Below are 16,565 nucleotides of genomic sequence, written 5' to 3' on the forward strand. Positions count from 1 at the left end.
TTTATTTTTTTGTTTTTAAAGAGACGTACTTGGCACGTTCTAACAATATGTGTAAGATGTCTGACATTTAAACACACACACTCATGCTCCTGGCTGGCTCGCCAAAGCTTCCTCTGTAACACAGTAGAGAAGGGTATTACATATATTTTGGATAAATGGGCCAATAGATTCGGCTATCAGAGCACAGTGGAGTGTTTAAATGACACACAAGGGCAGTTGGGTGTATTTAAAGAACTGGTTTTAGTGACAGAAAACACACAATTAACAGTTGCACAAAACACACAATTATGAAAATAAAATTACACACAATAAAATAAAAAAAAAGAAATAACAATAATACTTGGCCAAGTGCTAATTCTTAATTTCAAATAATTCGGGTGCACCCTGGTAATCTGCACTCCAAATTGTATTAGTCAGCAGATTAATCAAATTAATCCCAATTTGGTTTGATTCAACTTCATTCACAGGAGAATTTCCACCACAGCTGTGCGTCACAATGTCCGAAATAAAACAATCCAAACAGTATTGTCCAAAAATCAATAAATTAAAAAAAAACAATAATAATGGAGAATGTCAGTTGTAGGTTTCACCCATAACCGTGTGTGAAGATGTATGTTGCTCTCCTACCACACCGCAGGGTGCAGCATGACTCCAAATGGGATAGACGAAATCTGGTTCTCTCTTCAGGTCCAGGTGGGAAGGCTCGCCATCAATATCAAAGGAGGGATCCTCTTCAGGAATGATCCAGTATAAAAAAAAACCTGACCTGTCAACAGACAGGACCAGCAGAAATACAGGACTTTACCAAGCCGTTCTAGCTTTAATCCTTCTTTCCAACACAGTAACAAAACATTACCTAGTTACTAAAACAACGGATATTTTTTTAACAACAATGTAACAAACGACAAAAACACAAATAAAAGGCTCCGAATATGCTCACCGATCTCAGTGCGACACACTTCAGACAACCGTATAGTGAGTGGGTCTCAATCCGGATGCGTGGGGCACTAAACGATGTAACAAGGCATATTTGATCTAAATAATATAAACTTAATAAAATAAAATTATGTTAAAGCCTAAATTTTACCTTTTATCTACGAAGAACAAGCTGAAATAACTGCCAGAAAGAGCCAACGATTCCTAACGGCTCTAACAGTAAAAAACTGAAGTTCAGTTTGTATTCATTTAATAAATAATTTCCAGCACAAAAGCTGGACAATCAACATAAAATCTATTTACAAAAGAGTTTATCCACAATACAGTTAATACAGCACGTAAAAAATACTTTTAACTGTTGGGATACATACTCTGGCGCTGCCCCGCTCAGCAGTCTCACCGCGTCGGATCTCTAGAGCAAAACCAACGGTACTGCAGACCCGGGGGAGAAGGGCGGGATCCACAACGGCAGCCTGAACCCTGATTGGTCCAGACGCTCTGGAAACTAAACTTCTCATTGGCCAGGCAGACCACCCAGCTTCCTTAACCTCTTCTCTTAAAGTGGCATACCCACTTTATGTGGGTTACAACTGCATGCCAACAAGTTTCTTAGACTAACATTGCGTAATCTTTAGCATTTTAATGCTACGCTACCAAGACTCTACGATGTTGGGGAGCAGGCGGGGTTTGCTGTGGGTGATGTGGATTTAAAATGCTATCACTATATTTTGTGGCGGTTTTGGGATAACGATGGAAGTGATTAATCATTGTTATGACTTCTTTTTTAGGTAACCGTATGGCTGTGGCCGCATGGCACAGCAATCGTTACCCCACAAACACAAACATCTTGAAAAACATTTAGAATACGCTTGTCATGGACACAAGTCGCATGAAGAAGTGCAATTTGTATCACTAAGCTGCTCACAGTAACTGCATTTAATCACATTTTCAAATTTATTTATACTTTCATTTGAACAAACAGTGGGGAAAAACGAATCATCCCGACGTGGGCAATTTTGGGGGGTTGTAAACATTATTAACAGGAATTTACTGTGACAACGATAAATGAAAATGAATAAATTTAATGGGCATTTATTAATTAATTATTAAATTAATTAATAAAGGCCCATCCTTACTGTGGTACCACATCATCGGTCCAATCAACACCATATGACTCTTTCTAGTTCTCTACATCATAACATCGTACACTTTTCCTAATTTACTCAATTCCACTAAATCAACATAAAGTTATTTGCTCTTCATGTTAATGTTAATTTATTAAGATGGAAAAAATGTGCAGTTCACTGAAATGTCAGCATATGACTTCAGTCTCTTTCATGCTTTTTACCATAAAAGATCTCCTTAGGTCTATATATGCAAAGAGTTTTTACCGACATCACTGATCACAGTGCAAGAGCTGTTGCCATGACCACAACACCTCACTGAAGTCAATCACTAGCTTTGTTGCCATTGACCATCTCATTACACAATTTGACATTAAATTTGCTTAATAGTTTTGGCGCTGAGATGAGGTGTTTGTTTTTTTTTTGCAGTATTGAAATTGGTATATTTTGTAACGCTGCAATGGAAACGGTGTGGATCATGAGCCCTGATCAATAACCAGATATTGCTGCTGGATCAAAACATAGAAGAAGAAAACAGAAAGTGGTAGCATGCATAAACAAACTTATTTACGGTGTGAGTCTCTTTTCTTAATGAAACCACCACAGTTGTGATATTTTAAAAAAACATTTTTTACCATTAGAGGAATATTGACAGATCTTCTCACATTCATATTGCTCTCCTCTAAACACAGATGACCTCCTACCAACAATGCCACTAAATGAACATTCAAATCCCTTCCTGATGTTTTCATATCTTCCACTCAGTGAGGTGGCTACATTACCATCTGAACTGTTTAGCATTAATTAGTTTGATGGTAAAATAATTACTTAATTATTTTGTTTCAGTTTCAGCATTTTTCTTCCCCCTTTTTTTTTTTTAAATTTCATTCTGCTGATTTTCTGCTTTTGTTTTTTTGCTAGCTTGAATATTTAGGACTTTCTTCCTAAATATTTTTTTTTGCATTTCTTCTTATTCTTTTGTGTTTGAACATCTAATAATAACAGATTCTGCATTCAGCTTTTGTTTAATTCCAGTTTGCTCTGATTAAAGTGCCAATGTTTCCTAAATCTTTCAGTGACTCATTCATAATTCTTATGATTTAAGAGCCCACTCTACTAGAGCACATATGTGTTGGTCTACTTTACATCAAAAACGTGAAATATATTAACCCAAGATGTGACTGCTGTAGTTGACGTCTGGCAGAAAAAGTATACTTTATGTTTTAATGAGACAGCAGAACCATCAGCAGTTTACTGCTTAAGTGGTGTCATCAATACACATGGATTAGTAATCAATGAGCCCATTCAGAGCTAATGAAGAGAGCCACGCTCAATTAGAAACATTCCTCAAAAATGAGTGGAGTTATCGCAACGTAAGCCTCCGGAGAATAAAAATAAACACAATTCGTTCATCATTTCTCACTTAAAGTAAAACGGCGAGATTTAGTTTTATTTTTCATACACCGGTAGAAAAGAAAAACCCTTTCATGGGATAGCACTTGGACAAAGAAAATGCATGGATTGATCTTTATTTCAAAGTAAAAGGCAAGTCAAACGCTTTGAGGATTTATAGATCAAATCATAACCATTTTGACTGGAGCAGGGATTTTTATGTTTTATATATATATATATACACATATATATATATATATATATGTGTATATATATATATATATAGCAACAACAAAGTAAATAAATAAAGTCATTACCAGAGCTTAGAACACAGCCACCCGATTTGCTCTTTTATCCTGCTACAACAAAAAGAAGATGACAGAGAGAGGAATAACAAAAAAGAGAGAGAGAGAGAGAAAGAATTGCACAGAGGCTTTTCTTTTCTTTAAAATGCTGCATTAGGTCTTTTCCTGCAGTCAGTTTTCATAGTTCAAAGCTGGCAGTTCAATAAATAGCTGGAACTGGCACATCTCTGTTCTTGCAAAAAGAAATCAATGTTAATCCTATTACCGGCAGTTATCACCTAGCCCAGAAACGGTGGCAAGTAAGGGAAAAAAATAAAAAGAAGAAGGAAAAAAAACTGAGATGTCAAAGCGGGAAGGGGAGAGAGAGCGAGAGAAAGGGAGAGAGAGAGTGAGTCACCCTTCATTCACTTTCAAACACAGTTTTGATAATTTACTTCTGTAGAAGAAGAAGGAGGAGGAGGCAGGCGGGAGGATGGGAGCAGGGCACTGAGCTTCACTTACCAGGAAATGTGTGTGTTTACGTGCAGGCGTGTACGTGTGTGTGTGTGTGCATGCCTCTGAAGAGTTGGGGGGAGAGGGAGCGGAGGGGTCCAAGGCTACTGATGTATTCGCACATAATGCTTGGATCAGACCCTGCTGCTGTAAGCAAGATGTTTGAGGCACAAAACATCGTTTTTGAAAAATGTTCACACCGCTTAGCAATCCTCTTCCTGGAGCGCCCTGACATCTGGCCTTTCTCCTTCTCCCCTTCTCCCACTTCCACTCCATCCTCTGCGCCTGGCGCTCCATCTGTGGGGGAACCGGCAGTGGCTGCGGCTACCTGAGGCACCGGGGGGGGGGAAGCAAATTATCGCCGCTCCTTGGCTACTGTCGCAGCATTAAAAAAAAGGGCTCAATTACATCTCCTGGTTGAATATTCAGTAGATTATTTTGCTCGTTTAGCCATTAGAAAAGGTGAGTCCATTAGTTTTGTCTGACAAACTGGACCAAAGGGAGCCAGAAGACAAAGAAAACAGAACATTTCAGCCGAAGCATTCAGTGGGTTTGCTTCAAAAGAGACTCGAATAATAATACTTATAATAATAAAAACGGCAACAAATTATTTCCTTGCCGATCAACTGATCAGCTAATGATTTCCCATATACTCTGAAGCATAAACAAAAGAAATCAGAGCAGCAGACCTCCAGTTACTCGGCTCGTAATTAGCACGCTGATTGATTTTTCTCTGTTGGCAGCGAAATAATTCAGAAAGAGAAGTGATATTTCATCAGAAATCAATTAGAATATTACAAGAGAAAATAAATTGGTCTTAGAATTGTGCTCACAAAGTATGTTTAGCAAAACACCTGACAATGCATTTATCAGCAGAGAAAAGAACAAAAATAAGGAGTAACTCATAGGAACTATGAAAAGAAAATCCTCAAAAATATCTTAAACATCTTAAATGTGAATATTTTTTCCCATTTAAAAGATAATTGGTTTAGAATGTATCATTTCTATAGTACTGCCAGTGTGATATCACTGTGTGCAGTAATAATATCGCAGTGGTCTCATTGGCATGCATCAGTTTATTAATATTGGAAGTATGGTCAGAACACAATTTGCATGCCAATGAGATAATCAGCCTGATAAAGATGCTAAAAGTCGCTGAGATGGAAGCAGAGTTGGAAAAAGAGAGGATGAATATTTTATTATAACTGATTTTGTAATTGCAGCTTGTATGAATAGTATATCGACTGCCTAATTTTTTCAAATATTTTGCTGCCATAATGAATTCATCCAGAAAACAAGAGACTGAAAGGTAGTGTAATTTTTTTTTAGAGTAATCCAACTTTTCTTGAACCAAATACTAGTGAAAAGAAGATATACATGTTATGAATACTCGCTCTGTTTATGATGCGTTCTCTCAAGGAAGTGCAACATGTTTTGCGTCTTAAGTTTTTCAGACTACTGACTAAAACCTTTATAACGTGCTTAGTACATATAGTGTCACATTTATCTGGAAAGATGAACATTTACGGGATTTGTACTGACATTTTGGTTATTATCAACCTACATTTTAACTAATGCAACTAAATATTTGATCATAGACCTACAGTTCAATAAAGAGGGCAGCAAAAGTCGCAGTAATTGATCATTTCATTGTTTTATCCAATTTCTTAAACTGTTGTTGGTTTCAAAAACATTAAAGTGGTTCTTGTTTTTGATGGATGATAATCATAGTAGCTCAAGATTTTGTTCCATGATGTCTCACAATATTTCTCATCAAGAAGACGCCTGACATCTGGTACATTTAGCTTACACTATCATTATTCCCTTTGAAAATAAGGATAAGCACGTTAACGTCTTTAACCTCTTAGATATGGAAGCAGTTAGCTGCCAGAGCTAAAAAATTATTTGGGAAGCATCACTTTAAAAGATATTTTCTCATCATAACGAGTTGCAAAACTTAACACGAGACAGTTTGTTGTTTCAGCAAGACACAAAAACACGTTCGTCTGACAGATTGACTTCTTGCGTTCAAACATCCCACGAGGTTTTGCCGTTTGACTACAATCGTTCTCATTTAAACATAAAGAACATATTGTCGTTTTAATCACATATCAAACTCGTTATCACAAGGTATAAAACTTATGATTGTAAAACCTGTTAAAACAACTCATACCTTATAATGACAATCTGCTTCTGGATTATTTCGTAGTTCTGGCAGTTAAACTGTCTGTTTTTTAACATTTTGCAACATTTTGGGCGGAAAATGAGGAAAAGATTAGCATAACCGGTGAGCCCTGTAAGAATCCCATGACTGGCTAACCTTTAGCTGCGAATCATGCTAAAGACTATTTAGCGCTAGTTTAGCTTGAAATGTAAACTACTTATCTGATCAAAGCTGAACAAAAATTCCTTTTAAACAGATATTTATGAAATCTTTATTTTATTTGCACGAACACACACAAAAGAGAGCATTTTGAATGTGTTTTAGCTTCTGGACCACTTTAGGAAAATATAAGAATAACAATATATAGAGCGATCAATCCTGGACTGAAATGTATCGCCTTGATTACAGACTGATGAAACTCTCACTGTATTTGTGAACACAAGCGATAATACTTTTAGGTTTTGCAAAAAATATAATGAAACGTCTCACTAATGAATCCGGTGTTGCGTGTAATTTAATAAACTAGACGCATCTTTAGGTTTTAGAGGCTCATGCTACTTATCAGGCAAAACGAGGCAAGTGCTACATTTCTCTGGCATCCTCACATGGTTTTATGTAAAAATCTGTTCATTGGAGAAAGTAATCAACATGCTAAGGGAGGTGAAGTAACTCTGGCATTCAGCTCTGCTGTCCCACTCATTCAATGTCAGTGCCACAAAAGATGGATTGCACTTTCACTTCGCCACACTCTAACTGTACATATTCAGTGCAAACAAAACTCTCTGAAAACAAAACGCACAGCCATTTAAAATCGCATTTCTCCAATGAACACACCAAAAGCCCTAGATTAGGCCTAATCACTGTCACCAGGAAGCAGAATCAGGCCCTCTCACTGGCGGATTAAGTCTTCTGTTGTTGTTGTCCTTATTGTTATTGCTGAGAAATAATTACAGCTGAATCTCATCAAAGCCAATTCAACTCTTGGCAGGGCTCAGCTCTGTTCTCTCTCTCTATTTTATTTATTTATTTGTCGTCCCTCTCAGAGAGGAACCTGCGTTTTCCCCCCTGTATGAAAGTAAAGATTAAAGTAGTTGAACACCGAGGAGGAAACACGGGGGGGCAGCGGCGACCGGGCCGAGGAAAAGGTCTCACTGCTCTCAGACGGCAGAGAAACCCAAAGAATGCCAGAACGCGTCTCACTGACACAGGTTTTCACCTTGACTCGCCTGACTTTTTGTTAGGAATTTATTTCCTGTGCCGCGTGAAAGCAAGTGACCCCATTCCAGGCGAGCCTATTCTGTATTCTTATAATAAATTAGGTGGCAATGCGGGGGGCTTTAACATGTAAAATAGCGGTGACATGCTAAATAATGAGGCAGGGTAGAATTATGTGGCACCAGCGTCCGGACTCTGGGGTATACCTGGGCCCCGGTCTAGCCCGGGCCTCCCACTCGCTGGCTGTTGAAGAGCTGAGGGGGTTTGTTTAGCTAAAGAAGGGTTGGGGGGGGCAAATGCATAAAAATAGAATTAATATTCCAACGCCCAAAGCTAGATTACACTTTGGTGACCGTTTCCACCACGCTTCCCTGTCTTTTCCTCCCATTTTGCCTTGTGAAATTTATTTAAGATACATTACGCAGTTTTATTTTTTGGCTTTTACGATCTCATTTTTTGACGCCTTTCACTTCGCGTAACTTAGCGCGGGAGTTTTCGGCGGCGGCGCGCCTCGGAAAGTGGGAGATGATTGCAGTGAAGACGCAGAGCCTTGTGATTTTCCAGTCAGAAATGTAATCATCTCACAATGACCATGCGACTCCAGGAGCTCGGGCTTCTTCGCCGTTATTGTCGCCGTTGAATATGGAGTACACCCGGCGTGGCGCAACCTTGAGGCTGTTCTGTAAACTCTACTGTTTTATTGCCATTGTGTGCAGCAGGTGACAGATTTATCAGGTCTAATGCGGGCGATTTTAGTTTGCTTGTAAACCTTTCTTTTTACAGCCTCCCATTTTTTTTCCGTTTTTTTTTTTTGTGTCAGGGCGGAGAAGGGTTGGGGATTAACAGATGAGCTTCGCCTGTCCTTCAGGTCTCACACGCTGTTCCGTCCAAACTAATATCCCATTTTATAGCTTTTCTGTCAGCAAATACAAGGGAGACTGATGAGGTTTTCCCTCATCGGAGCATTAAAAAAAAGGTGATTTCAATCTGAAACACAAACACTGGCATTCTCTTAAAAGTATCCGAACAATGAGAAGCCACCATGCTTTGGGACTTGCTACCAGATGAAAAATAGCCACGTTCTCTCTGTTTTTTTTTTTCTCCCCCTTTTCGCTTTTTGCCAGCGCTCCTGTCTGGCACGAATGGCGGCCATTACAATGGGTGATATGTTACACGTGCACACGCTGGCTGGATTAAATTTTTTAATGGCTGTGAGGGCAGTCCTGGCTGTTTTATAAATTAAAAAAACAACAATAAAATAGGGCATTGGCAAATACACAGGATTATTAAGCAGCCTTTTGCCACTGGAGTTGACCCAACTTTCCAACACAGCTGAAAATTAGAGCGCAGACTTGGCAACAGATGACCTGTGAAAATGTAACTCTTCTGTTTTTACTTTTTTTGTCACCTTTAAATGTGCAGTACATAACTTCTATGGAAAAAAAAGGTTTTTCCATATTCGTTTAAAGTGTCACTATGTCAGGACAGTATAATATGAGACAGATGATCTGTGATAAGATCGATCGGTGCTCCTTGTGTTGCTATTACCATCCGAAGAAATGCAAAAACAACCAATCAGAGCTAAGAGGAGGGCCTTAGCGCTGTCAATCAACCTCGTGAACATTAACTTTTCTAGGAGTGGCCCGCCTACCGAATTTACTTCAAAATGCACCAGTGATATATTCTGAAGGTCATAATACAACACAGAACATCTAAAACTATGTAGGCCTCAATTATGGCAGTGGAGGTCAGTTTTTGTGATTCAACTATAAGAAAGAGACTGGGTGAAAATGGCATCCATGGGAGGGAGTGCTAAGGCCTAAAGCCAGCTTCACCTTTGTCAAAAACATCTTGATGATCCAAAAGACTTTTGGGAAAATATTCCATGGAACTGAGACTTGGAAGTTTTTTGAAGGTGGGCATCGCTTTGTTTCTGCCAAAACATAACACATAATTTCAGAAAATAACCCCTACAATCAAACATGGTAGTACCATTTTGACCTTCAGTGCATTGCCACATCGTCCTGCTGCATAACCTTAATGCCCTTAGGTTTGTTTGGGTTATGCAGGAGGACAGTGATCTGAAGGAAACCAGGAACTCCTCCTCTGTAACCTTTCCATTGAGAAGCGGTACAGGAACCTTACACGGGATGTTCATGCTTGAAAAGCCTTCAGTGTGTCTGAATTAAAGGGGCAGTATTAAGTAAAACTGACTTTTTCCAAGCTTTACATCATGTTATAATGTTATTCCCTCATCAAAATCAAACCTGGAGTGTTGCCTTGATTCGTTCATTCTTGTTTGAGAAATCCTTGAATTGCCATTCTGGGTACAGGAAACATTTGGTGGAGCTGAGCTGAGAAGCAGCTTCCACAAAGCTGCTTCTCGCAGGTCGGCTTGTGATTGACCCACTCAGCTCCTTCAGACTAGCTGGCAGCGATTAGCAAACACCTGGTAGAACTGTGCATCTGCTGAGCTCATTATAGTGTTTCACTACTGCTCAGTGAAACTCTGGTAAAAACATGAAAGGGTTAATAGAGGAGCCATGTTGTGATAACTTCCTGAAGGTGGAGTTTCGGGAACAACTGTAACTTCTTAGACAGTGGTCAGAATCAAGGTAAAGTCAAATGTCTTTTAAGTCATATTTGATATTTACAGCATTTTTATAACAATTGAAGGTAACATAGTTACTTGACAATGCAATTTTATAGCACAATGTGCCTGCAAAATACATAATACTGCCTCTTTAAATCAATCCTGCAAACAGGAACAGGTCAAACATTGATCATAAAAACTCATTACCAGTTATTTTACTACTTTGATGGCTAACCAGAGCTGCAGAACCGGGTGTTTTACTTGCTCACTTTGGGCCCAGTTAGTTCGCATCGATTTGTTTCTTTAATAAAATGCGGGAATTATTTGAAAACTGCAAATATCTTTGTCTGATGTTGAGGTTTATTTGATGTTTTTAAAACATTTGTGCTTTAAAAAAGACAAAATCTATAAGAGGGCGAATCCTTTTTTTAAAATTTCTTTTCACAGAGCTATAAACGCCGTGGCGAGATGGGAATCAGTATTCTGCCGGTGATGTTATGAAGTGGGAGATCTCTTTGAGTTACGCGCTCTGATTGTTACCCGACATTATGCACAGTCTGAGGCTAAATAACCCGGCCGGTGTGGGCGTCGTAAACCGTGCCTCCCCGCGCGCCACCCTCGAAGCGAGGGAGGGAAACCCCACCACCACCTCTTCTTCACCCACGACCCTCCTCCCCATAAACAACTCTGTCATTTTAAGTAAGCATCACCCTGCTTACCAGGCACCTTTCGTGCCGTGAGCTGCACCTAATTTAGAAGCTTTTAAATCTGTCGCAAGTGTTGTTGTGAGAAATGCCTGGTTGCAAATGTCTTTTATTGAATGCTGACTCTGTAGTATTACAGGCTTGCAGATATGCCTGGTGTAATATGTCCCTATAGCTTTATCTTGTAATAGTAAAGTGTATTAATTTTTCCCAGACTGGAAGGGGTGCGCGTGAATGGGGAAGAATCGACTCTATTTCGGGGATTGCAGTGACTTGCCACGCGCTCCAAACATGGCTTTCACGCAGCGGAAGATGAAGCAGGTGGTGGGGAGGCAACAAAAAATAGAAAAAAAGAAGTGCTTTCAGTCGGTGGATTTCTTGAGTAAGCCCCACCGGTTTATCACAATCCATCGCGAGGAGTGGCGAGTCGGTAATTACAGAGTTTTCCGAGAGTGGCATTCTCGGAATTGGAATTCAAACTCCACTTAGCATGGCCACCTCAGAAGTGGAGCTTCATCCTAATTTACAGCACAGTGAGGGGAGGCTGTGAGGCATTCAGTAGGTCAGCGTGTTTGTTACAGTGCCTTTCCAAAAAAAATAAAAAATGTTCATACCGCTGTCTTGTCACACTACAACCACAAACAGAGGTGCATTTTAGTAGGATTCTGTGTGACAGACCAATACTATGTTATTTGTAATTGTTGAAGTTATCAGATTAAAACAAAAATAAGACCACAAAAAGTGAACCATGCATTGGTAGCCACCCCCGTTTACTCTAATTCCCATAAATATCATCTATACTGCAACTAGTTGCCTTCAGAGAAAAAAAAAAAAAGAGAGAAAAAATTTCATTTTGTGTGGAATTGAATCTCCAGCCGTTGTGTGAAGGCCTCTGAGATTTCCTGGAGAACTTTTTTTTTCTTTTTCATTCATATTTTCCATGTAAACTGAGAATTTCAAAAATTTCAGACTCGGAACGGCGACAGTGGAAACATTTGTTTCAGTGAAAGTTGTCAGTTTCTGGAACAATCTTCACAGTGGGATAAAACAAAATCTTTTGCATTTAAAATATATATTTTTTGAAAATCATTATGATGAAGCAACACGGCGTTGAATACAATAATGTTTTGCTGTGTGCGGAACGTCTTGCTAGCTAGCCTTAGCATTCATGACTCTGCTTTTGAGAAAAAGCTGTAGCACAGCAGGGAACAAGGCCCTCCTCCTGGCTCTGTTTGGTTATTTCTGACCGATCTGAGTATTTCTTCAGATGTCAGCAGGACCACAGGGAGAAGATAAAGGAGCTGTTTTTTTTCACAGATTAACTGTCGACCAACAAATATGTGATTTTTTTTATTTTTATTTTTATAAAAGTTACAAACTGCAGCTTTAACAGACTACATTTAGGTGACCAAAAAGCAGGCCATTAACTATGTTTCACTTATTAAATAAATGCGAACAAGTTAAACATTTATTCTGATGACATACATGGAGCTGAATGTTAGCTGCCTTTAGCTTTAGCTGCAAGTAGAGTGAGTGCTGAAAACCTAACTCAGCATTTTTTTCAGTGTTGTACAGACAGAAAATTATTTTTATTTCTGCATTAGAAGAGGTTTCCTTATTCTTTTCATCTTCTCATAGGTTCATATGTGGCAGCATTGAAACTGTCAAGTTATATTTCAGTAATGAGGCAGTTCAAAGTACTTTACATCATAAAAACGCAATTCAGTAACCAATTATGAAACAAACAATAAACTTTGTCAAATGCCATCATCGAAACCATCAAGCACTTACCATCAAATATATTGATCAATTTTCCAGTTATTATGAATCAAAGGCAGCTCTAAAGAGGCGGGCTTTTACCTTCGATGGAAAGGAACTCAGTGTTTCAGCATCTTTGCGGTTTTCTCGAAATGTGACTTCTACATGTTACCGATGACTGATGGCACTAAGCTACCTACTGACATGTTCTTTAGGTAAGATTGAAACCAGTTAAGTACTGGAAGTAAAATGCTTCATTGTTCATGCTTTATTGCAGTCAGGAGTTACAATGCAGTAAAAACGGATGTTGCAGCTGTGGTCTCGACTTACCTCAAGAAAAACACCTGAGTGCAACATGTTTGAGACTTTGAAACTGTTAACTTAAGGCAGACTTGGACACCGAGAGCGGTCTCAGGCATTTGAGTAGTGTAATCAACAAATTTAGTCTACATGGAGGACTGACTTAGACTGCAATGTGAACTCTCTTGAGCAATTTGCCACAATATGGAAATATATTTACATATGATAGCAAAACTGAACTTTTGGGCCAATGTCCCAAATGTTTTGTGTGGCAGAAAATATAAAACAGCACATGACCTGAAAGTAGGACCAGGGTAACTCTGGAGGAGCTGCAGAGTTCCAAGGCTCAGGTGGAAAATCTAACAGCACAAGAATTAATCTCCACTAATCTGGTCTTTATGGCTGAGTGGCAAAAAGAACATCTGTGTTTAAAGAAAGTCAAATAAGGTCAAGTGAGAGAGTAGTTTAGGTGGTTAGAAAAACATGCCACTCAAAAACCATTGTCTTTCTACAATTATACAAGACTTTCTGATTACCACATATCATCCTAATAAAATACATTCAAGTTTGTGACGGCAACGTGACAAAATGGGGATAATTGCATGCCACATTAATTCTTTTGGTAATTTACACCTCAGCCCTCTCTGCGAGAGGCATTTTGAATTAACAGAACGAACCAATAAACAGGCCCCCCAAAATGATTTACTTTCTTTTTCCAGAATTATGTGCGGATATAAAAAAACAACAAAAAAAAAACAACACACCTTCCCGACGGATTTAATCCAAAACTTGTCCATCAAAGCTGACCACATTTGTCCACGCTCTACCTATAAATAGATATTTGGAGGGGTTTTATGTGGATTCTAACATCAAGCCGACTAAAGAGTGTCCTATTTGCTCAGATAAAGGAACACCATGCTCTCCTCTCTAAGCTGTGAGGAAATGGCAAAATGGAGGAGACAAACTGGTAGCCTCCCAAGTTTGTACAGCGGTGCTTTTCCTGATAATGCCACACATTCAGGGTTCCCGCTTTCAGTCGCCTTCGCACGAGTGCTCCAGTCTCACACGGCACTTAAGTGTGATTAATAAGGTGCACCGTTGTGTGTGCCGCGTGCACGTGTGTGTGTGAGTGTGTGTAGGAGGGTTGGTGTTGAGGTGGCGGTATGGCGGGGGGAGTTTATGTCAAGATAAACGTGGAAATGACCTAGCAGTCGCCGGCTTTTTCCCTTTCGGCAACTGCACAGTGCCTCGCTCGAGAGCAGGAGAGGCTGTTTTTTTTTTATCAAGCCGAGGGCTCAGACCACCAGAGGCTCTTGTGAAGGAAGGAAATTACCGGGTGCAAACATTCACAATACCCCAACTCAATACCCCCCACCCTCGACACTCCCGCCCTCCCTCATCTCTCTCTTTTCCTTCTCTCTCTGACTTCCACTCTCCTGTCCCTATGTTTATCAGGTTTTGGGGCACTGTATTTTGATGTCAATAAGCAATTTTTCTTGCCTGGTCTCCTGCCTGACCCCTTTAATCCATCAATATATTATTAGAGATAAAGTTTTGTGGACGCCTGCTGCAGTCACAAGATAAATGACATCTCTGAAGTCACGCATTAAAGACTAGATTAAGGCCTTGTGACTGTGTCTTCAGTGCTCATCTGTGCGCCTCTGTCCAACCTATCACACTAAGTGACAAGAAAGAAAAATAATGAACTGAGGCAGAAAAAGCAAAGAGATATTTCTTACACACACAACCGGCGTCTGTCTTCAGCCGGGATTAGGACGCATTAGAGGCATGCTCGGAGAAGAGGAGAGAGGCGCCGTTTGTGTCTGTCTCGGCTGAGAGGAAAAAGGGATTTTCAGCCCCTCTATCTGTCGGAAACCAAAGGGAAAGCGGGGAGTTTTTGTTTAAGACAATGTCAGCCCAGTTTGTTCAGAAAGCAGATGGCTTCATTTTTAATATCTGAGCTAGATTATCAGACATATTTGAACCACAAACTATTAATAAGAGATCCTGATTAGATTTACAGCTTCATCAGCCGACACTCTATTATTACTCTCACTATTATTCTGGTGGGGTGGGAAGTTGAATTTAATGCTGATGCTCTGAGGTTGAGATTTATATAATTACTAATTGCTTCTGTGAGTGAAAAAAAGTGAAAAATTGTTGCTGTTTTTTTTACTGCGTTGTCTTATTAATGCAAAAAGTGTAAAAAAAAAAAAATCCATTAATTTTCTGAACCTACCTAATCCTATACAAGACTGGTTCCTGTCTCTAAGGGTCAACGACGCCCAAGGGCCTGCATACTACTAATATTTTTAAACATATTATTTTCATTCTCTGTGTTGCCCTGTGATGGACTGGTCGCCTCTTCAAGGAGAAAAGGTATAATCCACTCTCACTGACCTGTCTTATCCAGGGGATTTCAAATAAAAGCGTTGCAACGCCTATCCCTTGCCAGCAGGCGGTGATCACTTCAACATTAAAATGTTAGTTCGCATTTTTTGAAGTGAGGTTCTGTGCACATATGTATATTTAATTTTTATTGCCTGTTATAGAAAGATGTCACAGGGCTCGTCAGAAAAATAAGTACATCCAAAGAGTGCTAATAGCTAGCTAGCTAGTCTGATACACACCAAGATAGTTTTTAAAACTACTATGAGACCTGGAAAAAAGCACAAGAACTTATAATCTTCAACGATGCTAAGCACAGTTAGACTGATGCGACGTTCACAAGTTTACATCCTTTTTAGTTTTTTTTTTTTTTTTAATCAAATTTGGCAGATTGATACAGCGGGCAGGCTAAAGCACAGTAGCTCTGCAGAGAAATGGGAGCGTTGTTCAGTTTGACAAAACACCACCAAACATAAAAATGGTCACTTGGAATATCATATTTGACTTGTAATATCCTCTAACAAACTGTTATATGACTCTCATGTTAACATTTTCAGCTTCAGTTCTAAAACGCTAAAGTTAGCTAATACTGATGGTGTGCTAATGACTAGCTTGTTAGCCTCCACCACTTCAACGACTTATTTACGTACCAAATGTCTCATATAGATGACTATTTCTTTTTACTACTGGGGAAAGGAACAATTATCTGCAGTGAATTCACAGAACCTCACTTAAAAAAAAAATCTAAGGTAACTTTTTCTGATCCTAAAGATGGCTAAAGCAGCACTAGCTAAAGATTCTGCTAAAATGTTGAAGCTCCTGTTTTCTTTCACGCTGTTTACTATTTTCTTCAAGGTGCTAACTTCTAAAGCTTATATTTGAAGTGCAAATAAAAACAGTCAGGAAAAGTTGAGGCAAAACAACTCAAACAAAAAATGAGTGTTAAAGTTGCTGCTTTTGCCACAAAAAACAATATTAGCCGTGGAAAATTAATGAGATGTTCTGATTCGACGCATGCGGTATGGCCATAAAAAGTCTTCAGCATGGCACATCTCACTCTGCTGAAGATCTTTGCACAAGGAAATGTTTACTAAGCTAAAAGAAGCCCGCTGTAAATGACTCACTTTGAGCTTATTTATAACTTTGCTTTTCTTTTTTTTTCAGGCATCCTGACCTTGATGCCAACAACTTTTG

The 16,565-nt window shown here is 39.2% G+C and overlaps 1 long non-coding RNA gene across 2 annotated transcripts; it reads right to left on the minus strand.

Annotated features, from left to right (window-relative positions):
• Window positions 1-221: 221 nt before the first annotated feature.
• On the minus strand, window positions 222-1,406 carry LOC114150328 (uncharacterized). 2 transcript variants are annotated; one of them, XR_003596717.1, is made up of 3 exons: window positions 1,308-1,406; window positions 1,088-1,149; window positions 222-1,007 (listed from the first exon to the last, which is right to left on the minus strand). It is a non-coding gene; the product is annotated as an uncharacterized LOC114150328 (long non-coding RNA). The 2 variants fall into 2 exon arrangements; XR_003596716.1 differs by having other exon boundaries at window positions 222-1,149.
• Window positions 1,407-16,565: the final 15,159 nt, after the last annotated feature.

The sequence above is a fragment of the Xiphophorus couchianus genome, chromosome 9 (genome assembly GCF_001444195.1).
Source record: "Xiphophorus couchianus chromosome 9, X_couchianus-1.0, whole genome shotgun sequence".
Taxonomy (NCBI): domain Eukaryota; kingdom Metazoa; phylum Chordata; class Actinopteri; order Cyprinodontiformes; family Poeciliidae; genus Xiphophorus; species Xiphophorus couchianus.